This window comes from Cebus imitator, unplaced genomic scaffold (assembly GCF_001604975.1).
Source record: "Cebus imitator isolate Cc_AM_T3 unplaced genomic scaffold, Cebus_imitator-1.0 Scaffold540, whole genome shotgun sequence".
In the NCBI taxonomy this organism is placed as follows: domain Eukaryota; kingdom Metazoa; phylum Chordata; class Mammalia; order Primates; family Cebidae; genus Cebus; species Cebus imitator.
The window spans coordinates 976135-982753 of NW_016107855.1; the positions used below are offsets into that span (position 1 = coordinate 976135).

General features: G+C 38.3%; 1 pseudogene across 1 annotated transcript; it reads right to left on the minus strand.

Annotated features, from left to right (window-relative positions):
• Nucleotides 1–2308: 2308 nt before the first annotated feature.
• LOC108293547 lies at nucleotides 2309–6174 on the minus strand (annotated as a pseudogene). The gene has a single exon (XR_001820731.2). The product of XR_001820731.2 is annotated as a hypoxia-inducible factor 1-alpha-like (transcript).
• Between the last annotated feature and the right edge of the window lie 445 nt (nucleotides 6175–6619).

Consider the following 6619-nt stretch of genomic DNA (forward strand, 5'->3'; position numbering starts at 1 on the left):
CTTGGTTTGTTCTGATGTCCCAGAAGCAATGTTAGTGAGTGCCCAAGCAGATTCAAACTGAATGGGACTACAATCAGTTCTGCCCAAGAAGGACACAAATTTTGGAATCAAACCAGCCTGGATTATGTTGTCTATGGGGGGCTGTTTTTCTCTAGAAAGTAGTTTCCTGGCAGCTTGGGTAGCTTGGAGCTGATTTTCCACGTTGTTGCTATTTATGCCTTTGACAATGTCATCAACAGACCAATTTACAGTGCCCTGGTTGTTGCGGTTTTCCTGCAGTGGAGAAGTAGCATCATCAGGAAATGAGCTTACATTTCTCCTCTTCAGCATCTGATCATCCTTCTTAGCTTTCCTCAGCTCCACATTGACTTCTATTCTGCGACGCCTCATTTCTGTACTGTCTTTTCCCTTATTCTTGAATCTGTTAAGACGGGCAGCTGGTGTATGTGCATTCTCGTTGGTGGACATGGTTATGAGACAAAGGGAGAAAGCTGCGAAGCGGGCCCGGGCTTCCACAGGAGGCTTAAGCGGGGATCCGCAGCTGTGGGAAGGCTGCGCTAAAAGCGACCACCTCGGCTCAGCTCAAAGACCGTCTATATTATATGTTAAACGAACTGAAGCAATAAACAAATAAAACCCTTGCCACATTCTATAAATTCCTTACTTAAGAAAGGGTTTTGGTAGTCTCTTTGATTAGTTGACTAAAGAAATACCTTTAGAAAACCACATTTGTAGACAAATAAGAAAAGAGAGTTATGGATCATCATTACTAAGTAAGTCCTGGGTCATCGTTGAATTTCAACAAAGTGGCCGATTTTTAAAGATGATTTATGAGATCTGATCTGGCATTGGGCTAAGAAACATTATTGCTTACTAAGAATTTTAATGTGTTTTCTTCTGTCCTTTTACTAGTAGAAATGTGCTTTACCATCTGTGAAGACAGTGACAAAAATGTTCTAACCTTGTGGTAGGGCCATAGCTTCCGATAAATGCTAGCAGTTGTGTCAAGCTGTGACAGTGAAATTTTGGAAACTATTAACAGAGGTCATTTTCAACTTCTATATTTAATTTTGTAAAGAAAGAAACTATAATATCATTTTAGCTTTCTCCACAACATTATTTAAAATTTTGGTTGCTTTAAGTAGGGAAAGAAAACAGCTGGGATAACAAATGAAATAATTTTTGGTTATGGAGAAACTTTCAAGAAGTAACTACTACTTGTGGTATTTTCTATGAAATCTCACAGCTGTCGAAAGATAGGCTAGATTCTAAAACACATTCAAGTTTCCTACATATATTAAATTAAACTTATTTATATGTGTGGAATGATGAAGTTGAGATATCTAGATGCATGCTGTAAAGTTGAGTTTGCCATTTTTTTTGAAACAGGGTCTCACTATGTTTCCCAGGCTGGTCTCCAACTCCTGGGCTCAAATAATCCTCTCACCCTGACCTTGTAAAGTGCTGGGATTACAGGAATGAGCCACCACACTGGCCCAGGGTCGCCCTTTTAACAAGGATTGCCTAGTTAAACAATTTCTTTCCTTTATCCATAACTGGCAGCTTTGTGGAACAATGAAATGGGAGTGGCAGAGTATCTAACACAGAACTGTGTTGATAAAGTCAATCTCACCTTGGTCTCATAGTCTGAACTTTGGAACTATATTATGTATCATTTAATGATGAGAATGTGTTCTGAGAAATGTGTCTTTAGGGGATTTTGTTGTCAGGTGAACATCATAGAGTGTACTTACACAAATCTAGATGGTATAGTCTACTACATACCGAGGCTAGATGATAAATCCAAGTGCTCCTAGGCTACATACCTGTACAGCATGTTTCTGTACTGAATATTGTAGGCAGCTGTGTATTTAAATCTAGGAAAGGCACAGTAAAAACACAGTATAAAATATTTTTGAAACGGTACATCTGCATAGGGCACTTAGCATGAATGGAGCCTTGCAGGACTAGAAGCTGCTCTGAGTGAGTCAGCGAGTGAGTGGTGAGTGAATGTGAAAGGCTTAAGATATTGCTGTATGTTACTGTATAGACTTTCTAAATACTGCATGCTTAGGCTATGCTAAATTAAAAAATATGCTTATTTTTTCAATAACAAATTAAACTTAGCTTATTGTAACTTTAATAATTTTTAAATTTTTAAAAATCATTTTGACTTTTGTAATAACATTTAGCTTAAGACACAAATGTATTTTATAACCGTACACAAATATTTTTTTTGATATCCTTATTCTATAAGACTTATTATTTTAAAAATATTTGTTTTTATTTTTTTTTTTACTTTTTAAACTTTTTTTTTTTCCTGGTCCACAGAAGATGTTTATTTGATGTAACAAAACAATACAGTTAGTGTTAACTCCAACCACAAAGAGCAAAGGGAATGAAAAATTTGTACAATGTACATAGAAAAAACAAGATATTTATGGTGACAACTATATATTCCTAAAATAATGCTTCTAAAATTACTCAATTATTGAAATCTACATGAAAAAAGAAGGATGTTAATAGCGACAAAGTGCATAAAATCAAACATTGTATTTTGAGCAAATTAACATACGAGGCAATTTTGCTAAGAATGTATGATTTTTTTTTCTTGTTTACAGTCTGCTCAAAATATCTTTATATCAACAGGGTAGGCAGAACATTTAGGTTTAATATCAGTTACACAATATTAGCATAAACTTCCACAACTACATAGGGTATTGTTTTCTTTTGAGCTGGCAAAGTGACTATAGAAACATCAGATGATTTTTCTGAATTGAGAATTTTACCCAAATAAATGCCACATACCTTCTAGATATATGCATATCTTTCTATATCATGTAAATGGCTTTACCCATTTAAATAATAAACCATACAGCATTTAAGAATCATTATTATATGATTAACAATGTCATGTTCCAGGTTTAACAATTTCATAGGCCAAAAAAAAATTTCTTCTTAAAAACTAGTTTTATAAACACAGAATATATTCCATGAGTAACTGCTGGTATTTTTTAAGAAAATATATTGTGCAATTGTGGCTACCACTTACTGCTGGCAATTTGTTGCCAGCATTTTTGTTTATGTAAAATGTGAAAAAAAGATGTAAAAATTTTTTCACTGCCTATGATCATGATGAAAGCTTACTGCCTTCTTACAAAAATTATATTGGCATCTTATTAAAATAATTCAAAAAAGGGATAAACTCCCTAGCCAAAAATAAATAAATAAAAAGGTGCATTTTTAAAAATGATGCTACTGCAATGCAATGGTTTAAATACCAAAAAACTGAGAAAATGAGCTGTCTGTGATCCAGCATTAAAGAACACACTAAAAAAGAGTATTAATGTAAATTAAGTTGAAAGGGAATCAAAATTGAACTAACCAAGTTTGTGCAGTATTATAGCCAGGCTTCTAAAATTAGATGTAGAAAATATAAATAGACTGCTTTAGGTAATGAGCCACCAGTGTCCAAAAAAAGGAATGAAATTATGAAAAAGCTCAGTTAACTTGATCCAAAGCTCTGAGTAATTCTTCGCCCTGCAGTAGGTTTCTGCTGCCTTGTATAGGAGCATTAACTTCACAATCATAACTGGTCAGCTGTGGTAATCCACTTTCATCCATTGATTTCCCCAGCAGTCTACATGCTAAATCAGAGGATATTAAAATAATTGTCTTTTGCTCCATTCCATTCTGTTCACTAGATTTGCATCCTTTTACACGTTTCCAGGAAAGTGATGTAGTAGTTGCATGATCATCTGGCTGCTGATAATGTTCCAATTCCTACTGCTTGAAAAAGCGAACCATCATGTTCAATGTTTCGCTTTCTCTGAGCATTCTGCAAAGCTAGTATCTTTGGATTTAGTTCTTCCTCAGGAACTGTAGTTCTCTGACTCAAAGCAACAGATAACACGTTAGGGCTTCTTGGATGAGACTTTTCTGTCTGTTCTATGACCCCTTTTCCTGCTCTGTTTGGTGAGGCTGTCGGACTTTGAGTATCTCTATATGGCGATGATGTGGCACTAGTAGTTTCTTTATGTATGTGGGTAGGAGATGGAGATGGAATCAATATTTTAATGTCTTCCATACGGTCTTTTGTCCCTGTTTTTAATTCATCAGTAGTGGTAGTGGTGGCATTAGCAGTAAGTTCTTGTATCTGAGTCTGCTGGAATACTGTAACGGTGCTTTGAGGGCTTGCGCTTTCAGGGCTTGCAGAACTGCTTTCTAACAGTAACAACTGATCAAAGGAGCTTAACTGAAAGTCAGCATCCATTGGGATATAGGGAGCTAACATCTCCAAGTCTAAATCGGTGTCCTGAGTACAAAATGGGTTCTTCGCTTCCGTGTCTTCAGCAAAAAGTTTTTCTACCAATTCCAACTTGAATTCATTGACCGTATCACTATCCACATAAAAACAATATTCACTGGGACTGTTAGGCTCAGGTGAACTTTGTCTTATGCTTCCATCAGAAGGACTGGGTGGCTGATCCTGAATCTGGGGCATGGTAAAAGAAAGTTCCAGTGACTCTGGATTTGGTTCTAATTTTAATGCAACTTCTTGATTCAGTGCAGGGTCAGCACTACTTTGAAGTGGCTTTGGAGTTTCAGAGGTGTCTAATGGAGACATTGACAAATTGATATTCTGTAATTTTTCATTGCATGAGGGGAGCATTACATCATTATACAATGGTACTTCCTCAAGTTGCTGGTCATCAGTTTCTGTGTCATTGCTGCCAAAATCTAAAGATATGATTGTGTCTCCAGCAGCCGGGGCCAGCAAAGTTAAAGCATCAGGTTCCTTCTTAAGCTTATCAAAGAGGCTACTTGTATCTTCTGATTCAACTTTGGTGAGCAGCTGAGTCATTTTCATATCTGAAGATTCAACCAGTTTAAGGACACATTCTGTTTGTTGAAGGGAGAAAATCAAGTTGTGCTGAATAATACCACTCACAACATAATTTACACACACAATGCACTGTGGTTGAGAGTTCTTGGTGTTATATATGACAGTGGCTTGAGTTTGAACCCAGACATATCCACCTCTTTTGGCAAGCATCCTGTACTGTCCTGTGGTGACTTGTCCTTTAGTAAACATATCATGATGGGTTTTGGTCAGATGATCAGAGTCTAAAGCATGATAATATTTGTAAATTGAGCGGCCTAAAAGTTCTTCTGGCTCATATCCCATCAATTCGGTAATTCTTTCATCACAATAAGAAAATTTCATATCCAGGCTGTGTCGACTGAGAGAAGTCTTGCTATCTAAAGGAATTTCAATATTTGATGGGTGAGGAATGGGTTCACAAATCAGCACCAAACAGGTCATAGGTGGTTTCTTACGCCCACACTGAGGTTGGTTACTGTTGGTATCAATACGTGAATATGGCTTGTGCAGTGTAATACCTTCCATGTTGCAGACTTTATGTTCATACTTCTCCCTCGGCTAGTTAAGGTACACTTCATTCTGAGAAAAAAGCTTCGCTGTGTGTTTTGTTCTTTACCCTTTTTCACAGGGCCATTTCTGTGTAAGCATTTCTCTCATTTCCCCTTGGTCACATGGATGAGTAAAATCAAACACCCTGTGTCCAGTGAGTTCAAACTGAGTTAATCCCATGTATTTGCTCACATTATCGGAAATGTAAATCATGTCACCCTCATCTGTGAGAACCATAATAAAACCATCCAAGGCTTTCAAATAAAAGCAATTCATTTGTGCTTTCATTTCATCTTCAATATCCAAATCACCAGCATCCAGCAGTTTCCTCACACGCAGGTAGCTGATGGTAAATCCCATAACAGAAGCCTTATCAAGATGTGAGCTCACATTATGTGGACGTGGCAACTGATGAGCAAGCTCATAAAAAACTTCAGATTCTTCGGCGAGATCTGGCTGCATCTCGAGACTTTTCGACGTTCAGAACTTATCTTGTTCTTGTGGTTCGCGCCGCTGGCGCCCTCCATGGTGAATCGGTCCCCGCGTGCCTTCACGGCGGGCAGCCCCCTGGCTCACTCCGGCCTAAGCGCTGGCTCCCTCCACGCGCGGAGAGAAGGAAAGGCAAGTCCAGAGGTGGAGGTGCGAGGCGGGAAACCGCTGGTGGGAACAGAAGGAAGAGAAGTGGGGGGCAACGCTGGGGTCCGGGCCAGGCTCGGAGCCTGTCCTCGGGCGGCTTGTCAGGGCCCAGCCCGGGGCAGTGGCCGGAGCGACAGCCAGGGTGATCCTCGCGTCCCCTCAGACGAGGCAGCTCTGTGCCTACTGTTTAAACTTTTGTGTTAAAACCTAAGGCACAAACACAGACATTAGCCTAGGCACACAGGGTCAGGATCATAAGTATCACTGCCTTCCACCTCCATATCTTGTCCCTGGAAGGTCTTCATGGCTATAACACAGATGAAGCTGTCCGTGACTTCTTACGATAACAACGCCTTATTCTGGAATACCTCCTGAAGGACCTGCCTGAGGCTGTTTTACAGTTAACTTTTTTTTAATAAGTAGGAGTACATACTAAAATAATGACAAAAACTATAGTATAATCAATAAATAAACCAATAACATAGTTTATTGTCATTATTGAGTATTATATACTGCATATAATTATATGTGCTGTATTTTTATATGACT